The 23,725-nt window shown below is 42.1% G+C and overlaps 1 long non-coding RNA gene across 3 annotated transcripts; it reads left to right on the forward strand.

Annotated features, from left to right (window-relative positions):
• The first annotated feature begins 4,517 nt into the window (after positions 1 to 4,517).
• On the forward strand, positions 4,518 to 22,882 carry LOC142575052 (uncharacterized). 3 transcript variants are annotated; one of them, XR_012826549.1, is made up of 5 exons: positions 4,518 to 4,627; positions 5,454 to 5,496; positions 6,327 to 6,432; positions 8,952 to 9,020; positions 22,592 to 22,882. It is a non-coding gene; the product is annotated as an uncharacterized LOC142575052 (long non-coding RNA). The 3 variants fall into 3 exon arrangements; XR_012826548.1 differs by lacking the exon at positions 5,454 to 5,496; XR_012826550.1 differs by lacking the exons at positions 5,454 to 5,496; positions 22,592 to 22,882 and adding an exon at positions 16,566 to 18,478.
• The last annotated feature ends 843 nt before the right edge of the window (positions 22,883 to 23,725 follow it).

Here is a 23,725-nt window from a genome sequence, read left to right on the forward strand (position 1 = left end):
ATAAAAAGGAATAATCATTTCTGCCGCGATGATATTTTCACCGCGGGCTGTGCTCAAGCGCTACTACTCTTTGCATCAGGAGTCTGTGGCGACGGTCGGCAAATTGGATGTGTTGATCGAAGTGCTTTAAGCTGTGAATAATTGGCGTCAAAATGTTTTCGTCCGTTTTAAAAGTACTCGCAAAAGTTCTTAAACGCGTTTAATAGGCACAAAATTTCTTTGAATTTCACAAATTTTGTTCCAGGTCGTCATTGCTATCATTTGCGAATGCCATTATATTTTACTGTGTAGCGCCGCAACAGACCGAATGGCATTCGATGCATCGAATGCCATTCGATTCGAATGACATTAAATCTTCCCGTGTGACAGGGGTATTAGTTCGCGTTGACGCGAGTAGCTGCACGAAGGTCGATTCGCTTGCTGCTGCTGCCGCGTTTCCTCACTGCAGCGTTTTGACAGTGAGTTTCCGCGGTCATCGAATAAGATGTGTTCATAATTGCTTGTGCGCGCGTGACACCATGCTTGTTAATTTAGTTAGTATGCCTACGTTTACAAGTTTACACGGCCCATAAAACTATTTTCCTTACTTCGTGTACATAGCTGTCCGCTAATTTGCTATCGCAATAGATACTTCGCCTTTCTGGCAAAACTGCCACATTTCTTTCGCCTAATCTCAACTATAATATGGCTATTCACTTGTGCTCACTGATCGACACCGCTCACTTTGTCTTGTAATGTTAGGCCTAACATTTTTCGTCTCATCATTCTTTGCGTTGTCCTTAACTTGTTCTCAAGCTCCACTGTTAGCCTCCAAGTCTCCGCCCTATATTTGAACACTGGTAGAACGCAGTGATTGTCGCCTTTTCTTGCCAACGCTAGCGGTGAGCTCCCCGTCATGATTTGGTAATGCCGGCCGAGTGCGCTCTGACCCATTTTCACTCCTCTGCAAGTTTACTTCTCATGATCAGGTCCCCTGTGGGTACTTGACCTAAGTAAGTGCACTCCTGCTCAGATTCTAGATGTAGACTGCCAATCGCGAATTCTTGTTCGCTTGACAGTCTATTCATATTACCTCTCTATTCTGCATATTAATTAACTAGATTTGCACACATTATACAACATAAAGAAACGTAGTGGCATCTTCATGAGCGTTATGCTGCAGGTCTTTATGCCAAAAACACTGTCTACAGGGATATGCATCAGTGGGGTTTATATAGATATATAACCACTCCATATATATAACCATATATAATATATACATACGGCGCCACGGTAACTCAATTGGCAGAGCATCGCACCCGAAATGCGAAGGTTGTGGGATTGTTCCCCACCATCGGCAAGTTTTTTCACCCACTCTCATTTCCAATAAATTATCGTTTCTTTATTTCGTTTAATAAACGCAAGTAAATTCCCCTGTGTTGTGCTTGGTATCAGTGTTTGTTGGCTTCTTATGATATGACTAATAAAAATTGGGCCCCTCGGTTAACCCCCTTTCTTCTCGTTTATTAAATAAGGAGAGTCTTGAATCAGGCAACATTGATGTCTTCAGGTAGCATGTGTGGGTTTATTGACAGGTTGCCTTAACCCAAAAAGATCACGTTCTCGTGACGCCTGCGGCAGAAAGGATGTTCCACATTCGCCACCTTACACTCCCAGGCTTCTACTAGAAAGCATAAATACCCAAGAAAGTGGATGGGGAAACGGCGCCGCAGTAGCTCAATTAGAGCATTGCACGCGAAATGCGAAGGTTGTGGGATCGTTCCGCACCTGCGGCAAGTTGTTTTGTCATCCACTTTCATTTCCATTAAATTATCGTGTCTTTATTTCGTTTATTAAACAGAAGTTTGTTGGATTCTTATGATATGACTATGTGTGTGTGTGTGTGTGTGTGTGTGTGTGTGTGTGTGTGTGTGTGTGTGTGTGTGTGTGTGTGTGTGTGTGTGTGTGTGTGTGTGTGTGTGTGTGTGTGTGTGTGTGTGTGTGTGTGTGTGTGTGTGTGTGTGTGTGTGTGCGTGCGTTTGTGTCTGTACGTGTGTGCGCGTGTGTTTTCCTCGACGTAACCGAAGCATCGCTAAATTCATAGGATTTATCTGTACATTCTTAAACGTTGCAAGCGCGCATCTTCAGTGCAGTGCTAACTAAATAGCAATTCAGGAATGGGGAAATATTATAGGTCTTACAGGCCCGCAAATGTGGCCCGATATGAGGTGCGTGGCACCCTAATGATGTAGTTCTTTTTGCACCGAACGCACATTAACAATTTTGAGGAAAGAAAGGTTGGCGTCATGCAACGTTCCATATATTGGATCGCAGGCCGCTTTATGACGACACCCTACTGACCTATTGGGTGGTGCTCCATGGCGCATAGATCTTTGCAGTCCTTTAGAATCTAGAGGTTTAGACCCACCCTGCAGAGACTGTCCGCTCAAATATTGTTACCCCTACATACGAGCGCTCGTACGCTTACTTTTACTACGCTTGGCTATTGGAGTGCTCGTGTGACGATTATTCACTCTTTTAATGAGGTCTACCTTATTTTACAGTGCCACGCCTGTTCGCACAATCTACGTGAGTTTCGTATCAATGGTTGTACGTGATTTTATTCTAAATTGAACTTTTTTATATGTCATGGCATTTCACTTCCCGCTTGATACTATAGACAGCATTGCCGTCTGTCGTATACATATGCCCTCTCACACTGTAGGCCACAGGATGAGCAGAACCGTGGGTACAGACACTACGTCGCTTCGACTTGATGCTGAATTGAATGTTTGAGCAATACAATAGAGGGCTCAGGGTAACACCATGCAAGACAACAGCGAATAGTCCAAAACAAGAAGTTTTCATATTGAAAATGTTTAGCCGTTTATTCAATGTTTCATCTAGCGTGCAGAATTATATATCCTTAAAAGTGCCTGGAAAAATCGTCCGCAGCCCTATGAGCGACGGAACGCTCAAACGAGAAAAAACCAAATACAGTATAATTTCACAAAGCATATCAATGACAAAACTGACAGCTCCTTTGATCGCTTACTCGCGTCAGATCCATAGACATAATTAGGGTCGTAAGACTGCAGCTCCCCTATCGTAGAAATTCCTTCTTAAGTCGGCAGCTGCGACGGCTGCTTAAGTTTTGTGAATCCATTTACACGTACTATAGGCGCAAGTACTGAAGTTAGCACCTATGCACCGTAATATACACGCCTTTTTTTTTTTTTTTTTTACTACAGCGCTCGTCTTTGCAGCGGCGGCCATTGCAAGCTTTCCGGCTTACGAATAGGATTAGCTCCGTGAATGCGCTTTTGTGCAATGTTGACGGCAGCGATTTGAACTCGTTGCCGTCAACATTTGACGTGCCCAGAGAATAGAGGCGTATCCGGCAAGCAAAACACGTCCTGTGGTTGTCATATTTGCTACTTTTATGGTAGATCAGCAGGTGCTAATAGAGCGCATAAATTAAAGGGAACTGAGTACAGCATACTGCAAGATATATCGTGCATTGTCCGGGTAAAAAGTAAGAAATTATGGGAGTTTCCAAAACAAAATAAGAACATGACATGAAACCCGTTTTCAAATTTGATATCCTATATCTGGGCCATAAGCGATATCAGGTTGAAAGCGCAACTGGTTAAGTAGCACTGATGTATGAACATCCCTCCTGACGGCAGTGACGCAGTAGTTCAGTCTCCTAGTGGTAAATTGCGGAGCTTGCAAAATAATGACGATTTTAATTTGCTAAATAATTCTTGTCAACAGTCCGCTGTTTTTCGGAACAGAACCGTGGCTTCGTTCTACAATCCTCGATAGCGAAGTCTTTCCTGTTTGCTACCACTTTTCTTTTTTTTTCAGCACAACCGCGGTTCAAAGGGAGGAGGCGCATCTATTCTTGTATGTTGCGACTAAGCATGCGTTGGCTGGATGATTCAAATACAGATTGTGAATCTGTGTTCTGTAAATTGAGCACAAAAATGGCAAATCGTTTGCTGCGGGGTTATACCACCGATCTCCTGGAGCGCCTTGTCGGTAGTTTGCTGAATTGACTTGTTGGAGCGATTTTAAGCGATCACATTTTATCCGGGAGTGATTTTAATCTCTCCGCCATACATTGTGAACACAAATGAGCCCATATGGGCGTTTTAACAGTTGATATGCCATTTTTTCCCCCTGGCTTAATATGAGTACTCCCACGAGAAGTAAAATAAGCTAGAACCATTATTGTACCCTGTAACTATTGTACCATTATTGTTTTCAAGGAATAACGGTGGCGTACGGGAAATTGGGAGTGTTGAAATACACCCATATCTTAGACGAGCCAAATAGAGAAAAGAATAACTCAGCCGCGACCAACAAGGCAGTCAGGCGCAGCGACAATTTCAGTAGGATTATTTCTGCAGTCAGATTCGAAATATCCCGCGCAATGTGTGTCGGCGCTGTTTTTCTGTTCGGAGTAGCTGCGCCTTGGCGGTGCAGAGGACGCCGAAAATCGGAACATCGCGCGGAGGAGCACAAGCCTTCGGAGAGTGCGCGCGCGCGTTGAAAGCCGCGAAGGAGCAGCGATTGCCAGCGACGGCACATTCTTCTACCGTGGTTGATGTTTCCCACTGCTTTGAACCCCCAAGACTCCACGGTAAGTGACTTTGAACGATTATTACACGTTCTATGAGTGTGCATGTGTTCTAAGTGAGGAGACGCGCTGATATGACTTATTGAAGGTCTCAGTACAACATGGCGCTACAGTTGGCCGTCCAGAACCATTTTGCACGATCACTGTGTTTCTTCGAGCTTTGTCGTAATCGAGGCGACTTGAGTGCTCAGAGTCAAGCGAGTGTACTTAAAAATTAGGATTTTGCATGATGAGGGACTTTGCCGCGTCTTTAATTGGGTGGATGTGAGCATTCGACATGTTCCCAGAAGCGCAAGCCACTACCATAATAGTTACGTGCAGTGCGAGGTGAGCTAAGCTTCGCCGCCTAACCGCGGCCTGAAAATGTGGCGGCTCGTTAAGAGTTTACTGCGGTGCGCGTGTGTGAGTGTTTGTACAGCGATCATTTGAGCGAGAACCGGCGGCGCTTCTTTGTGCGCGGTATCTGCTAGCTGGCGCGTACGTGGCGCCAGTCCCCTAGCTCGTGCGATTGTGTGCAGTAGGTCGCCCACTTAGCGCGCATTGTGCAGATTTGCCAGTACGCTCCTTGCTATCGTCTGTGTCTCTTCGCGCCCACGTCGATAATTGTGCAGGCAGTGCGCGACTGCGGCACGTAGCATGTAGAGCCTGCGCCCGTCGACTTTGATCTACGGGCGTGAAATGTCAGCGGTGCGTTTGTGGTATTAAAAGCGTGTGGTGAGCTTCCAACGGCACTGCGGATCAACGCCGCATGAGCTGACGGTCAGAATATAAGAAACTCTTTATAGTTAGCGTACTGCTTGGCGGTAACAGGTGTTCTGCTTGGGTTCAGATTACTGGATACGCCGTCACTTGAACCTCGGAGGCCAGAGCAGGTGAGTACCTGTGGCGCCGGCACCTCGGCGGGCAGAAAACGGTGCCCGTGCCGTGAAGAGATATATCAATTTACGCGATAGCATTGCCGGTGATAGGTCATACGGGCGCGTCGCTCCATGGCTGTGTTCTTTGCTGAGGCCGCCACTACGCCTGCGGTGCACATACTACGCTACATCTATATAGTCGATGCTTGTGCAGTGTTGTTATTCAACAGCTGGCGCTGTGCACTGGATACCTGGACTTGTTTAATGTTTAATTACTTTGCTGCTGTGCCATTGCGTATTGGGTACAGATATTTAGTTTTGAATTCTAGGTGCCAAATTCGCACAAAAAAGTTGCGCTTTTCAACTCACGATCATATCACACATCACAGCATCATCCTATATTGCACGAGTATTAATAACAAAATTTCTGTTGCTGGTGAAAAAAAAAAAGGCAGACCAATCAACCTGTATCTGTGAGAAAAATGTGCTTGAAGTCCGCCATTGTCTATAAAAAAAGGTACTACCTTGGTACTCAATGTCAGTAACCCTCATAAGTTATGCATCCTCTTGTGTGAAATAATTTGTCTTAGAAGCCTTTCATTGTAAGGGATCAGTAAACATCTCATAGCTTAAGTAGTACATAAGTGCATGAGTTGGGCAAAGGTTTTAGTTTGTAAAGAGCAAAGCCATTAAGATATAAAATATTGGCAAGCTTAGTTTAACAATAAGCTGACCAATATACAAAGCCTAATGTAGCAGCAGATGTTCTCCAAGATAAACTTGTGACCAGCTTTTTCGTGTTCTATGTGATCATTGTAGTGTCAAATTTTTCTGTTTTATTTCAGGACTGCAGCTGCGGCCGTTTCATTGCCTGCTGTGAGGATAAAGCAGCTTCATAGCCGGAGATCGGACGCCTCCCATCAGTTTCCCTTTTCAGCAATAGAGGCCTTGGTATGCTCTTAACTAGAGTTTGCTTTTTTTTTACCCTGTATGGTTTGAGCGCAATGGCTAGTTTAGCGGCATCACTTAGACTGATTGGTGTGACACCTGTTCCATAGGAGGTATGCAGGTTATCCCACGTAACTTTAGCAAACTTAAAGAAATATGAATGTGCCGCCTAGCTGCACAGAGCCTAGGTAATGTTGTTTCCTGTCTCTTGGAAATACTTGGATTTTCTGCATTTTGCCTAATTGCCTAATTTGTCTTAATCAGTTAATCAACTTCTCAAATATAATTAGATAAAAAGTCTCAATTATAAAATTTTAGAGCAACGTGAAAATTTCCCAGTACAGCTATCTGTGGCTCAATATGTGCCACATAATGTTTTTAGAGCATGAAAGAAGCCTGAGAATCTCGCAAAGTGCCTTGAGTGTCTTTGTGTGTGACAGCGCCTGTGTTGTGTTCTTCCTTCAGTCCTCGTCTTTTGCGCTGTACAAACATGTCAATCTCTAGTGGCCAGTCCCGTGGCAGTCTTGCATGTATTTGAGTGCTTGCCCTGTATAGGCATGTGTGTTCCAGTAAGAAAAAAAAAATACTGAAGGAGCCCAACATAATGTATTTCAGGACAAGTGTATGATGCAAATTACAATGTGACAACAAAATAAAAAAACTGAAACAAGACTTCACAGTAGAGGTATGCAGGTGTGTGCATCAGCATAATGACGAAAACCTCGTGCAAGTTTAGAAAAATATTTATTAGGTTGGTTTCTGTCATTCTTCTCTATCACATTATTATTGCCAAAATGTGCTCTCTAGTATTGCACAATTAAAAACGCAGTTCAAATACATCATGTGCTGGCACCTTCACATTCATAGCAACATAGAGAAAATGGTTAAAATTTTGCTTTGCTTCTTTGACCTTCATTTTACATCCTTCTCATGTTTTCTGAGCTTCTTAAAGTATCAAAGACCCCTTCCAGGGTTTACAGGCAGCTTGAGCACATTGTGCCAGATTGTGAAGAAGCTGCAGAGGTTGCAGTGTGTATATTGGTGTCCGGTAAATGCAAGTTTCTTGCATGATGCATTATGCTCAGTACCAATTAGATTAAGTTATCATTTTAGCAAAAATCTCTGTTTTCCAGATATATATCTATGTGTCTCCAAAGAACTGCACTTTTTAAAAGAGTTGCTCATTCTCTGTCTACTGTTCGGTGTTGTAAAATGCATGTATGTTCTACAGCATAGTGTTTTGCCTTCAGCTGAAGGTAGTAGTGTAGGTAGTAGTGTAGAAGGTAGTAGAAGTAGTAGCTTTATGCATGTGCATAAAGCTGCAGTAAGCCAAATGTGAAAAGATAAGGGCTAATACATACAGCCATGTAGCAAAATTTACACGTAAGCAAACTGTTTGATGCAATCCCTAGGAAAGTAAGCAAAAATATAATGTGCTTATACGATAAACACTACCTATGTTTCAGGTGCATGGCCTTCTACCGGCATATTCCATAACAATTCATTATTTAACACTTTAAAACTATTTGCCCTGTTTATGTCTAACTGCTCTAAATTCGAAAATTTTCATTGATTGCACTATGAAGGTTTTGGCCGTGGCTTAAGTCACTGCCAGAATTAAATTTTATAGTTGTGGCCGTCCTATGTGTGTTAACAAAAAACCATTTGGAACCAAGTGACTGTTATGCAGTATGCTAAGTGTGCGTATTAGAACAGTCACTTATATTTTCATTGGAACCATGTATAAGTATGTATGTACGCATCTAGAAGCCATAGGCTGTGTTATTTTAATTGAAGGTGTTATTGTGTGGAGTAGGTTTTTTTGTAAGCATTGTCTAGAATTTGCTACATTAAGGTGTAGCCAAAAATATTGTTAAGACAAAATGGCTAAAGTACATCCTTAAGACAAAATGGCTAAAGTACATCCTTAAGAGTCTTAAGCGCATTTAGATGACTTTACAGCATGTAGTAAAACAAGAATGGGAACTGAAGTGCTTAATTTTTGTTCATTATTACCATATGGCACCTACATGCAATGAAGACAAAAGAGGAAGAGAAGTGAAGCGTGCTAAAGGGCAACTCGCTCCTGATGGGAGCTGCATTCACATCTGCAAGATGCATGCAATCTGAGTTATAGCAGCAGCTATCCACCTGTTCACTTTGTTGCACATTTGTATTGTTTATGTACTAAGTCTGGCCCTGGAAGTGTTAGGCAGTGCGACTCGTGGCATTGGTGCTGCATGCAAGACATCCTTCTAACCACAGGTGTTATGTATTGTGTAAACCTAAGTACTTTTGAATTCATGTAACCCACAAAAGTTCCATTTGAAAGGATGTGCCATATTCGCCACCATTGCCATGAGTAGCACTGGCTGACAGTCACAGGGCGAGACGTTAACCTTGCTCAGCTAGTATGCAAAACTATTTTACATACAAATGTGGTAATTAGTATGCATGCGGAAAGCCTCACAGAATAAAATTTTTTATCTGCATCTTACGATTGTTATTTTGCTTTACCTCAGGATACCTTTCTACCTGCGTTGCATCCTGTGGCTGACCACTCCAACGATCTCGGCAGAATCGTTACACAGGTGTGTTCTTTTGTGATTCTCAGTACTGATATTTTGTAGTTTACGTTCGATGTAAATGCACACATCGAATGAAAAACAGCTTAAAAGATGAGCTGACAGGCACTGTATCCAAACGTTTGTTAGGAAGGAAAATCTTTTTTACAAGTTATCATTATAGCAACACGAGAGAGTGTGCACATCACACCACCAGTACCTAGCAAGCAACAGCATTATACCGTAGAAGAAGCCAAAACATCAGGCGAAAACCTGTACTAAACTAGGGACTGTATTAAGATGTTTTGGAGGCTTAAACTATTTCTTGGGTTACTCTGTCTAATTGCTTGAACTGAACGGACGTGTCCTGCAAAACAGTTTGCATTCGCATTTGACACAATCTGCAACAAAATATGAACAAAGGGCTGCAATACTCTAAGGACCTACTATTGAAGTAGGAACCAGTCTTCCCAGTGTACTGCAGCCTCAGGAAACTGAAATGTGGTACACTGCGCCACATGCACACACAACAAATTTTAATCCATGGGCATCTGTACACTGTGCTTGTGCAGGACTGGGCAACTGGCTGTTCGTGACTGAAACAACTACGTACATCAAGACTGTATTGGGAAGCCACCATCTTTTTCAGTCAATGTAACAGTCCATAATTATATGGATTTCCACGAACATTTTGTCTGCCACACTTTTCTTTGTCATTTTTTTGCACTCTTGCTTTGATGGCTGCGAGACACTTCAGGCTGGCTGAAGAGACAGTGGTAGCCTAGTAGCTGGCCTCGCAAAGTCGTTATTTTGATTTTTAAGAGCCAACTTACTTTGGACAATGCTGAATAACACATCAAAAGGCACGGGATTATTGACAAAGTTAGAATGACTTTGAAAGAAGTTTATGAGGGTTCTTTTTTAACTCTGACCTGTCTGCTGAGACCAAATGATGTCAGCTTTTAATGAAGCAATGTTCAGGTTGGAAAACTGCAAGGCTGTGTGGGTACTCAAACACCATCATTGCTTCATATAGTTGAAGTTGCTATGACATCAAGGCAGAAGCAAATGTCATGGCAAAGGAAAGGTTGGTGGACAAAGGACTCTCATTGGCAATTATGTAGGTTCAATGGCTATTGCACTGAGTAAGAAAATGTGTTCCTGATACAGCGTGAACAGTGTTAATGCTGAAGAACAAACTGGCACCATCTGCCTAGTCCTACACATGCACGTGCACAGCAAGGGATGCCTGTTGGCTTTGAGGGACACCACTAGAGGGATCAGCTGCTATCGCTATGACATAGAATGTGACATCAGATGACTATAGTTCACACCTTTGCTGCAGCTCGCTGGCTGGGCAATTGAAGCCTTGATTGTAAGGTTGAAAAGTTTCAATCACAAGGTGGCAATTTAGTTGCCAACTCTTATAGCATGGTTCACTACTCAGTGCTGCAGTGCTGGATGTATTCGACCAAGCCTGGTGCGATTTCTCATGAGTACCCATGTTCAAGCTGCCGCTAGATACTTAGTTGATAAAGTTACTGAAAATGAAATTTGGTCATCGAAAGAGTCATGAAAACGATGCACACAAGGCTTGTAGCATGCTTACTTGGTATGACCTCAGTCAAAACACCCTGTGTAGAGATGCTGGCAAAAGTGCAGCAGAAGTGTGGATTGAGGAGACAAAAATATAAGCTGTTCAAGTTCCACGTATAACAGACCGATAATAAATTGTCGTTCAGCAAGAACTCTGGCAAAAGGGGCAAGCCGCACTCCCCACGACGAATGCTATAAAAACAGTTCTGTTATTGCAGCAAAATTGCCTATAGCTCTTTGGTGAAAGATCATGCCAACTGAATAACCAATATAAAAGCATCAAGTTGCTCCAATAAAAGCCTTGTTACGCTACACACCAGACTGGGATGTAAGGATGTTGTTTTGTAGCCAAGATGCCCACAAGCAATGCTTAAAACATGTGAACACTTGGAAGTAACTGTGATTAAACTCCTGCCGTGATTAAACTGCTGATCAAACTGATTAACACTTCATAGCTGGTATCACAAAATGTTGTCTATGCCACGAAAATATTCCAGCACGTGGGCGCCACAATTCTCCTAAGGCCAATACAGACACAGGGTGCCAGCAAGCATGAAGTAAAGATTTTTCCATGTGCATTGATGTAGTCTACCACATTTGGTTTTCTTGGGGGCACAGTCATATTGGGGTAACAATTTTCTGCCTGAATATTCATCACAGGGGGTGCTGCAGCCAGCTAAAGCGAGTTTTTTGTTCACACTTTGCCACAGATGTGGCAAGATGTAGACTTGACCCATTTTTCTAGGCACATTTGTTGGATGCAAGAAAGAACACAGAGTAACTTAAGAACTTTATTCCTTCTAGATTTAAGGCATGGGGCCAGGTGTTAACCATTGTTTTAAAAATTTTACCAAACAGGGAAAGATTCTTTCTTGAAAGTCTTCTCATATCATCTTGATACAGTCCCTCGCTTAGTATGGGTGCATGTGCTGTGGCTTTTTTTTAGTCTATTTAAAAGGTCCTTTTCCTTTTGAGGGTTCCAGTCGCAGGAAATCACAAATATATTTTGATTGCAGGAACCCTTGTGACATTACACAATTCCTTTACATGTTGCAACCAAGCTTATTTTTTAAACACATGCCTTTCTTTCAGCATGAAAAAAACATCTTAGATGAAACAAGGCAAAAAATAGCTGCTTATGCATTTGTACAATATTCCAACTGAGAGGGGTAAAAAGTAATAAAATGTTCTACTTTCATAATTTTTCTACCATGTGTACAAAATTTCTTAATAGGAATGAAGCAAATTAACTTTTCGCACTAGCTTATTACAGAAACAAAAAATGACAAACTGAGCTTTTAAGGGGGCCCTCAGAAGGGCCCAGTCCGTGCGTCTTCTTTTCTAGCGCCATGGTTGTGAGCGCAGCTGAGCACATCTACAGCCTTCACAGCCTGTTCTAGAGGTAATCTGCTGCGTGTGGAAAGACTAGACGTGCTGATATGGCATGGTATTATGTGCACAGTCTTCCCATGTGTTTAGTGCACGCGGTTGCATAATCTGTAATTTCAGAGATGCATTGAAGTTTGAGACAGACAAAGCATTCGCCTCCACTGCCAGCACTTTTCATGATAGTGTTGTTCCACTGAGTGTGGCAGTATCAAAGAGGACAGAGTGGATGCGAAAGCAAGGCTGGGTTTGCTTCATGCTACCTATGTGAAAGTATCGTTAACACACTGTGAAACCATATCTTTGGTCGCTGACTCTCAAATTCAAAATTTTTTTTCTCATTCAGATTTGTGTTTTCTGACTGCGGCCCTTTCCATGGGAAAACAATGCATTTGCAAATGTACTTATTTGACTAAACGGTCGAATCTGAGTACAACAAACCAAATTGCTAATTGTAGTGGATTTGTTATGTTGGGGTTCCTTTGTACATGACTCCAGAAAAAGCTGACCATCGTCTGCTCACGCTCCGCCGCACCCGCCCATGTAGGAATAAACTTAATTTTGGTTGGCCATGATGGTTATCGGTGTAGTAGCTGTCGTGTGTCCACCCATACACATTTTGTTGGCTACCCGAAAACCTCAAAGAACGGCTGTATTTTGCTTATGTGCATTCACTAATCAATTAAGTACGTGTTTGCTAGAATCCCCATAATATTGAGTTAGCTGGTCTGCTTGAAAATGTTCAAAATATGGCACTTGGATTTGTAATAAGAAGTCATACTAAAAGGCTTTGATTACTGAGAGTAAGGGTAAGCTGCAATGGCAGGATTTAAAAGACTAGGAAATCTCTTCAGTTTAAATTATTTCACAGCATATACTATTACAAACATGCATAGATAGAGAAATTCATGTCAGGCTATCATCATACCTCACAAGAAAGAGATTACACTAAAAAGGTTTATTAATTTTCTTTTACTTATTGGTGATGCCTGACATTGTTTTTTCCTTGGACCAAAGGGACTGCAAGGTTTTTCTGCCTGCAAATGTTTGCATAGTTTTCAAAGATAATTCCCTCCCTGCTTTGTGTGCTTGATTTGAATGTAAGATACATTACACAGAATGTATACCCCCCCCCCCCCCTGCAATGCCAGTACAGGCGAAGCAGGTACTAAATGAATAACCACAAAAGGATTTTGGAGCGAGCAAGAATGGCATGTGCAATAAATATATGCGTAGATGTCCTGTCGGTGTTGCTGTCAAACAAGAAATTGTGATATCGAGGGACTGAGCAAAATAACTACATGTGTGCTTGCCAAACTATAGCTGTCATTTACACCTTGATTGTGACTTAGCTACCAAAAAAAGTATTTTTTTGTCTTGTTCTTTTTCTGTTAAAATGTACTTTCTTCTTTGTCTACTTTCGTTTGGGTTTTTGTAGCTATATCGTGTGCACATGTGACCAATAATGCCGCGTGGAAGTTAGTGGTTGTTGGTATTTCTCACTGCCTGTCGTTTGCACAATGTGTGTACTAAAGTCAATAGAGCACCAACCAGTATAAACCAGTGTGTTGAATTTGTTTTCTTGTTTTAGTACGAATGATCTGACTGGTTATGTGTCCAAATAAACAATTAGATTATGAAAACAAAGTTCATCAGAACATGTCATGCATTTTACTTATAATTGCCCTATTTCAACAGCAGAAACCACATGTTCAGGCATGTAGATTTAAGTAGAACAAGTCTTTTTGCGATTCTTAGTTCTGAAGAGGTGAGAGCAGTGTTAAGGACACAAATTGAGTCCACATAGATAAATGGCATGGTGCACTGTGCAGTGACTGATAATTGATGTGTTTTTGCAACTGACAAGCAAATAAATATCCAGTAACGCCTTGTCAAAGGCACGAAAGCACATAAAGAGGCAGGGGGTGGTCACATACAAATGTGCCGTGGTTTTAGGTTTGTTAACAAGTATGCTACTTTCCTGTAATTTCAGAGAACAGGTGCTGCGCTGACACATTCATCTTTTTTTGTTGTTATTTTGTGGTATTTGATTAGTTTCTGGGTTAATGGTTGCTGCTTTCGCTAACATGTTGCACTTGTGAAATTTGGGCTGTCATCTGCACTGTTTACAGTGTATGTACTCTAATGTTCACATTATAGTGGTGCTTAATCATGAAGGCTCTCATTCAAATATAAACTTGTCTGGTCTACATATGCTTTTCTTCATGCCAAAGTAATAAGATATACCATGTTTGTGTCAGAAGGAAAGAAACTGAGACTGGTGTCTATTATTGCACATAAATCTATGCTTAGTTGTGTTAACATTTTTGCATAATTTCAACAACTTATTTGGTGCATTGCTGTAACATTCACACTTTGGCTTATCCACTTAGGTGTAAGGAATAAAGGTAAAAAAGTAAAGCATTGCAGTGGATTTAACTTAATGCTCTTGATTCTTGTTACCTTCTTGGTAGCTTTTCTTTTTGGAAAAGCATATGTACAAAAGCATGTTTTGACCAAATAGGCTGCTGTTTGCGAGGCTTTGCAAGCACCACTATAACGTGACAAGCAGTGTGTGGCTATTTGGTTATACAAATTCTGGTGTAATGACACCACAAAAAGTAAATGAAGAAAGATATGCACACACATGACACAAGCACCGGATCTCACTTCAAGCTTTAAAGTAAAGAAACAGGCAATATTTAATAACAGGTGGAGACATGATATGATGATATCTGTTAAAAGAAATTCTTTATGCAGTGCAACTAATAGATCACTGATACATTTGTCATTCTTTTTAAATGTTGCAAGCCACAATTACCCTTGCATGTTGTCAGGTCGTAAACCCTGGCTACAACGCAAGTTTTGTGGAACACATGACTGCAGTCACATTCTTTGCAGTATTTAACATTGTGTGAGAGAGGGTTGTTTCACACAGATGACTCATACTATCTCAATCTCCCTGATTTCGCATCAATAGAGCATCCCATCTGTCCAATGTAGGCACGCCCTTATGATGGCAGCAGACTACACAACGTTTGCGACCTAGCTCACTAGATGCATATTGTGCTTCAAGCCACAACCAAGCTTTTCCTTTTTTTGGCTTCTGCCTTTTATTACAGCACAAAACTCTCCTAACAAGGGCCTGATAAAACAATGATTTGCGCAACTAAATTAGGCATGAATATGGAATATAATGAATGAGATGAAGTAAAAACGTGGTTGCAGTTGTTTCGTATGCATTTGTAATTTTCATGGGTAATTGTGTAGCTGGTCTCTACGGGCAAAAATTTTTTTTCTGTATGAAACGTGAAGAGAGATTTGCTCTGATCAGAAAAAAAGACAAGCCAGGAAAACATTAATTTGTTGCGTGCAGCACAATTTGCAGGCAGTGCAGTGTGCAACGGAGGTTATGTACAGTCGGCCATTCCCATCCAGTCATGCTTGCATTGCATGGACACACATTGTATTAATTTGAGATTGCAGCTAATGAAGTTTGTGTGCAACAACTCTCATTCACACATTGTGATGCACTGCAAAATAGATTGGTTCGTTCCTGTGTTCTTCAAAACTCGTAGCCAGAAATTATGGGCAGACGTACATAAGATAATTAAGCGTTGGCAGATTAGCACGAAAAGGACAAATTCATCAGTCATTCTCAGTTGTATTGCATGAAGAATTTGTTTTTGAATTAATGACGTCACTTCCTGTCACTATGTGTTGTATATGATGTGTGTATTCTTATTAAAGCGAGTTGAGGTTAGGCACTTGTGTCCTGCATGTCTTTGTCTTCGTTTGCTTCTGTGGTGCCATTACACCAGAATAAATCCATGACAGGAGCTGCCAGTCCGTGCAGTTATACTACATTGGGCTCAGTACGGCTGGCGGCCTGAATGTGACGAGTGCGAAGTAGCAGTAAGAACTTCAGAAGGGTAGAATTTTGTGTCAGTTGGTGGTGCATATTGCAGTATGGTGAAGCGCTATAGATGGAACAGTGTGAGGCAAGACAGATGGGAAAGTGCTACAGACAACTGTGAATGTTTATTGGAAAGTTTTGCTGCAGCAGGACAATGCGTGCATTATCCTGGTGCAGCAAAATTTGCCAATGTTCATAGTTGTCAGTAGCACTTGCCCATCTACATTACACTTCACCGTACACTAATAGCAGTAACAACAGCAACCAACTGACCCGAGCAATAATTAAAGCCCATAGAATTGCCAAATTGTAGGAGAAATGTTTCAGTGTAGCACATGTTTTGTTAACTGACAAGTAAATGGCGTACATGTCTGCGAACCAATGATCAGATGCATTTTTCATGCACATACATTATTTTCTACAACTGCTTCCTGCTTTGGTTTTTATGGCTTTTAAGAAGCATTCCAAAGTACTTAACTGTTTGTCTGTTCTAAAATTAAATCTGTTCTCAGCCAGCACTATGTGGCATTACTGTATAAGCCCTTACTTTGTCAGTGTCCTTCGCGCTGTTCCCACATAAATATGAATAACCAAATAACCATTTTTTAAATTTTCAGATTATGAAGAGAATACTCTTAATATGTATTTCATTAGAAAAATTTTCTCAATTTTAGGAAGAAGTCCGGCTGGCCCCAAGCCTGGTGCGAAATGAAGAAATGGCACTCCACATCAATTCACGTTTACTTGTCGTCATAGCCAGTCTGTTAGCTTAATTTTTAGTTTTTCCTATTGAATTCTCAAGAAAGATATGAACTCTGTCATTCATTGAAAACAAATTTTTGCACTTGGGGATGCAGCAATGCACAAAGCCTTTGAGCTCAATAATATCTTTATTTTTTAAAGAAAGTGCAGCTCCTGCGTAGAGCAATAGGTTGAATAAGACGAGGGTAAGTGAAAAGATGGCGACATTAGTCATCAACAGTTGTCCAACAAAGGAAGTCTCAAGCTGGAGCCAACATCTTTGCCAGGGAATCAAATGGCTCCAGCCTGAGACATTCGTTGTTCAACCTGTCAAGTGTCCTTGTCGAAATATTTCCTCTAGCCTGAGACCTATATCCGTTCCACCACACTCGACCAAAAATACACCTATACATTTGGCAACCCATGGCAAGGTAACGAATTCATATTCAAAGAAAGGGAATGTAGTGGTCACCCTGGAAGGTAGTATGAACAGTATTTTATTTACTTGATGAAATGCAGGTTTGCTATCCAATTACTTTATTTTGATCCCCATTTTATAATTGGACAGCATGGTTCCTCAGAGAGAATAATATTTCGAAGCTCACACAATCCTGCTCCTTTATGTCCGTTAAATCTGTCCTGGTTGCTACACTATCAGCCCTGTCTGTAATTGCATAGCAGTGTTTTGAGTATGCATCCAAATTCAAAAGAATAGTTAGGCTTCTGCGTCAGAATGTCTGCTACTGCGTTGCAGCTCGAATATTATATCTAGGTGGTGACTGTGATGCCATGTGCTTTTTAAATAAGACCAATATGCTATTTGAAGGGAAATTAAATGCAATCTCAAATGACCTCAGCTCGGGGTGTGACACGATTGGAGGCCAATGTGATAAGGACGATTTGATTTCTGAAAACAAGGCACTTAAACATGAGAAAACATGACTAATTTCGCATAAAGATGCTGCTATTGGATATGATCAGGGAAGGTACTTTTTCATGGCTGCTTTTGCAACTTGTTATATTGCTGGCTTTATATATTGCACTGGGTACAGTGAAATGTTGCTGCTTTCACAATATTCAACTAAACATGGTAGCCATGCTAAAGTGTCCATGCAAAACACAACTCATCCACTATTATGGACTTCAGTGGAATCTCGATAAACGAAAATCGCTTAAGCGGAACTGCTGCTGAAATACGACACCATCCTGATGGTTGGTTGGCTCTCTGCAATGTCTCAGTAAATAGAATGCCTGGTAAATGGAACCAATTTCCCTGGCACGTTGAGGCTCCATTTAAAGAGCGCCCACTGTAAAAATATAGGGGGGATCCTGTTTGGAACTTTCGCAAATCTAGTCGTAAACAAAACCGCATTTCTGTGGGAGCGAAATGCAAAAGCACCCGCGTACTTAGACTTAGGTGCATGTTAAAGAACCCCAGGTTGTCCAAATTGATCCGGGGTTACTCGCTATGGCATGTCTCTCATAATCAGAAGGTGGGTTCTGGTTGTTAAAATATAATTTTTAATAGCTTGCTCAGAAATACAGCCCAATAACTACACTAAATTATGTAGCTTGTTTGTGTGATGAGTCCCAATTTCTTAATATAGTACTTTGACATTTATCATATTTGTGTGCTAGTCCATCCAAAATACCATTGATCGGCTTCATTATACAAGCCACTGTTAATTAGGAATGGCTTAGTCAAGCAACTTAATCTTACAGCACAAACACCTAAGACGGACCACAAAAGGAAGATACAACACACACTGGTGCTAACAACTTCTTTATTTCTTCGTCGTCGATGCAATATAAACCCTAGGCCACACAACCGCACAGGCACTCAGATTACATTACACAGATCTGCCAAATTATCACATACGCAAACGTAGGAAGTCAAATTCAGATGGGTGCAGGGACAAAGATATCTTACTGATGCAATTATTGCCTTGCCTTTTTTGTGGTAGGCCTCTAAGGCAAGCCGCGCATGCTCATTCTTGCTTTTGCCAAGAATCGACGTCCCGTCAAGTTATGCCTCACAAATGTTGCAAGAGTTTATATGCGCACCAAGGTGTGCTCCTCTATCTACATTTTTGTTTACTTTTTGCGCATGTTCCCTGAGTCACTCATTGACGCAATGCCCTATCTAGCCAAGCTATGTCTTACCGCATGAGAGTGGAATGGTGTAAACCATGCCGACAGAGCACAACACGTATGAAGCATCATGCCGAATTTGGCATCCTCCTCTACTCTCTCCGCAGGTGCAGGAGCATAGCTTTAAAAGCTTGTTCGGTGCAAAAAACGCCAAAGAACACTATGCCTGCAAGCAACTTTCTTGAGTTGATAGATGACCTTATGTGTTTAAGGGACCACGCAGGGAACATGCAAAAAAAGTAAAAAAAATGTAGATAGAGGAGTGCACCTTGTTGCGCATATAAACTCTTGCAAAAATTGTGAGGCACGATTTGATGGGACGTCGATTCTTGGCAAAAGCATGAATGAGCTTGCGCGGCTTGCCTTAGAAGGCTTACCACATAAAAAGGCAAGGTGATAATTGCATCAGTGACATAGCTTTGTCCCTGCACCCATCTGAATTTGACTTCCTACGTTTGCAATGGGATAATTTGGTAGATCTCCGTAATGTAATGTGTGCGCCTGTGCAGTTGTGTGGCCTAGGGCTTATATATGCATCGACGACGAAGAAATGAAGTTGTTAGTTAGCGCCAGCGTGTTCGTATCTGCCTTTTAGGTGTTTGCGCTGTAAGTTTTAAGTTCGGAATTATGTACCAACTACGCCCAAATGAAGTTTTACTGTTAGTCAAGCGAGCTCAATATATAGTCTGTGCAAAAGTGTGGATTGTCAGTACAAAGTAACAGTTCAAACACATGGCTCTGTAGTTACAATTCAGTATGAAACGAGATAAGATTTCTTAGCATTTCTTTCATTTACTAATTTCATTGTGTTAGGACATGTGGAATACTAGTAACTGGCATGCTTACAATGAACAGTGTTCTTTTTTAAAATCCAGACAATTGTTTTACTGGAGCAGAAATGTGCTTTTTCTGGGCCCGGAAGTGAACATATTATATTTCTTACATTTGGTGTCTAATAAATTTTTTTCACTGTCAGTGTGTGCCTCGTGCATTTTTCCTTTCAGCAAGTAGCAACTGCTCTCGAAGGCGTGTGCTGGCCTCGGAGGCACTGCCGATAAGCTAGGACGACTGTATAAAAGCTTTGCAAAGAGGAGCTCTGTGATCAACGAAAGGAAAAAAAATGAAGACGTGTGGTGACGGGTTCATTCGCCATTGGATCACGTGTGCGCGTGACTTGGTCGATTCAGCGGTGGCCCTGTGCCATCGATTGGACCACGTGTGGCGAGCTCGCGGCGAAATGCTTTGTGGCGGTACGCCGCGCCTATGCAGCAGCAGAGGGAATACCGCAGGCCAAAGTGTCGGATGCCGGCGTTTGCTCCGAGCAGGTGCGACGCCTGCTCGGGTGGCAGCTCATGGACGGCCGAGTACCCTTGAGCCTTGATCGCCGGCGTTCGACATTTCGGCCTGCGGTGTTCTGTCTGGCGCTGCGTAAGCGCATGACCCGTGCCAGCAAACATTTCGCTACGTGCTTGCCGCACCTAAAATAAAATGCCTTTAATTCCTTCACAAAACTCCCATTGTACCTCCCAGTCAAATGGGGGTGAACTGGGCGTATTACGGTACCCCCGTTGTGTGCCCAATTAATGCCCACGTCAATGGGAGCAAAAAGATGTACAAAAGGGAATGCGCTAGAGGACAAGCAAAAAACACCCATCTGGGTGTTTTTTTGTTTACAGTGTAGATTGCTCATGCAGTACACCTATGAGTAGTCCCACTGGCATTACGTACACAGTTTTCTTTGATGTTGGCAATAAAAATATGTTACAAATGCATCGCGATGACGGCACAGGCAACGTGCTTTATTTGCTGTTGTCTGATACACCGAGTATTGCATCAAACGTGCATGTGTTACCTGGTGGGAGGGATCACAATACCATTGTTGCCAACATTACTGGTCGACATGTATGTGTTGCGAGAAAGCCAACTCGAACTGTCTATGTGTGCAACATGACTGTGTGTGTATATATATATATATATATATATATATATATATATATATATATGACATTCGAATTGTAGTTTCCCAGTTCTCATACAACATTGGCAGATTTGAACATTGAACAACTATGGCATGTATTCAAAGAAAAGCTGTTTCATCTGCAAGATGAGTTTGTTCCTCTTCGAGCTGTGTCATCCAAACGCACAGAAGACGAGCTATGGTTTAACCATCGTCTGCGTACCTCACTGCGAAAGATTAGGGGAGTATATTGGCAGTTTAAAACTAAAATGTTGAATGATCAATTCACACAACTAATGGAATAGAAATGCCACTTAATGCGCTTAACTGAATTGGCTGAGAACTCTTGCTTTGCAAATCTGAGTTAGAGGCTAGTCGGGGATCCTGAAAAAGATTTGTAAGCACAATAAGTCCAGGAAAAAAACGACAGACCTGTTCCTCTTTTGCATTACTCCAGTTAAGTTGTTCATGATGACGTAAGTGAAGATAAAATCTTTGTTAATTAACTTTCCTCGGTAGTCATCCTAGTTCTTCAAGAATTATCAACGAAGATTTTGCAGTCCATGAGGTCTAAATGTCAAAGATAACTTTTAGCATGCCGGGTGTGCGGCGATCATGAGAAAATGTGAAACCGACGCAAAACTAGTGGCACAACTGATATCCTGGCAGCAATTCTGTTAAACTGCTGAGGTTTTATATCTGTTTTTTTTGTTTGCTTATTCGGAAAGTCGATAAATTATTGCTCTCTGCCTGGCGATTCGAAACTGGCACACATATTGCCGGTGCATAAAACTGGACAGAGAAACAAGGTTGAGAACTACAGAGCCGTGTCCTTAACCAGCTTTACGTGTAAGATTATGAAACTAGTCATTTATAGCTACATCAAGTCTCATCTTGAACTTAACAACCTCCTTCAGTCTAGCCAGCACGGATTTCGGGAGGCCTTCTTTTGTACGATGCAATTGCTTGAATCTTACACTTGGCCTTAGCAATCGATAAGGATCAAATTACTGACTGCGTATTTCTAGATTTAGGAAAACGTTCGACGTTGTCGCCCATGATATCTTGATCTTCAAAATACGAAAATGTGACTTGCATCACAAAAAAAAATAATCGATTAGATATCAAAATGTCTTTACTCTGAGCAAATGTCTGTGGTTCTTAAGGGTTGTTCCTACCCGCCGTGGTTGCTCAGTGGCTATGGTGTTGGGCTGCTGAGCACGAGGTCGTGGGATCGAATCCCGGCCACGGCGGCCGCATTTCGATGGGGGCGAAATGCGAAAACACCCGTGTGCTTAGATTTAGGTGCACGTTAAAGAACCCCAGGTGGTCGAAATTTCCGGAGTCCTCCACTACGGCGTGCCTCATAATCAGAAAGTGGTTTTGGCACGTAAAACCCCAAATATTATTATTATTATTAAGGGTTGTTCCTGTCAACGTTGCCGGGACCACTGGTATACCCCCAAAGATCCGTTCTGGGTCCACTTTCATTTATTCTGTACATCAATGACGTTGCTTCTGGTATTACATACACGTTTGGAACGTTTGCTGATGATTGCCCAGCATACAGAGTTATAAAGAGTGAATGTGATAAACGAGCACTACAGCACCATTTGGATTTTATTGCCTCATGGTTCGATGAATGAGGAAATGTCAATTGAAAAAAGAGTGTGCACGGCACCTTTACCAGGAAGTGCTGGCGCAATAACAATTACACTATAAACGGCACTGCGATTGATAACGCGGTACAATATAGATAACTGGATGTATTTTTACAGCTGATTTAATATGGAAGAGGCTTGAAACAATCTTAGAAAAAAAAAGTAATTGAAACTGTGTTTTTTTTTCTAGGAGGAACCTTTAGCCGATTACCAAGGAAATCTAAAGAACATTCACCACTCCACATTTCAGCTATATTACCAGCTCATCGTCAATCCAGCCGCATTAACCACAGCAAAGCTGTGCATCCTCCCCCGGCGCAGACTACCTCTCATCTACGATCATGTTTTGTGAGAACCGCCAGGGACTGGAACGGTCTGTCTGCCGACATCACGCACCACTCCGACGCTCATCACTTCAAGGCTGCTCTCGAATCACTGTTTTGTTAAACAATGCCCATACCTCATGTAATGCGCCATCTCTGGGGCCCTTGAAGTATAACAAATAAATAAATAAATGTGTCACCTTCCTGCCTACTGTATTCGATTATGGGAGTTATTGCTGGGATCCACACTGGGGTCTCAGCTCGCAGGCACAGTTTAAAAGTGCAGAACAGGGTAGTGTGGTGCGCCTTTGGTAATTGTGAGAGGACGCTAAGTATGATGGAGAGTAAAAAAACACTATATTGGGACAAACTAGAAGACTACCATCGAAATCTTAGATTAATATTTTTTTGCATAATGTATATTACCTTAAAACAGGCATCAATATAGAGTTGTATTTTAAGGCGCCCATTTATGCCTCTCAAAGACGAGACCATTACTTGAATATATGCTAGATTCCACTCTGTGGTACTGCCTTTCGCTATTGCTTTTGTACAGTCAATAAGGCATTAGAAGCTTCTGTTGCACAATATTGTTAACATTTTGGAGCGCAGCTCTTGGGCGCGAATTACTGCGGCGAACGTCTGCGTCGTACCTCGTAACTGAGCGAACGAGCCCAGCGAAAGATGAAAGCAAACGCGGAGCGCTGCGGGGGATTAAAAAAAGTGGCAAGAGCGAAGAGAGCACAAGGAGGAAAGCGGAGGAGAAGGGTATGGTGAAAGGGCGAGAGGAAACGCGTAGTGCCGCGCTCGAGGGGTCTTTGCGGTGACGATGGCGCCAGAGTAGCGCGCATCGTCTGTATGGAAACAAAGCACTCCATGAGTGGAGGTTGCCTACGGCGGCTGCTGTGAGTCGTGCCCACGCGTCATCCACGGGCTTCCTCTCGCGATCTCCCGATTAGCGATGCAGTCGCGCTATACTTAGCTCCGTTCGCAGCGTGCCA

This window comes from Dermacentor variabilis, chromosome 1 (genome assembly GCF_050947875.1).
Source record: "Dermacentor variabilis isolate Ectoservices chromosome 1, ASM5094787v1, whole genome shotgun sequence".
Lineage (NCBI taxonomy): Eukaryota > Metazoa > Arthropoda > Arachnida > Ixodida > Ixodidae > Dermacentor > Dermacentor variabilis.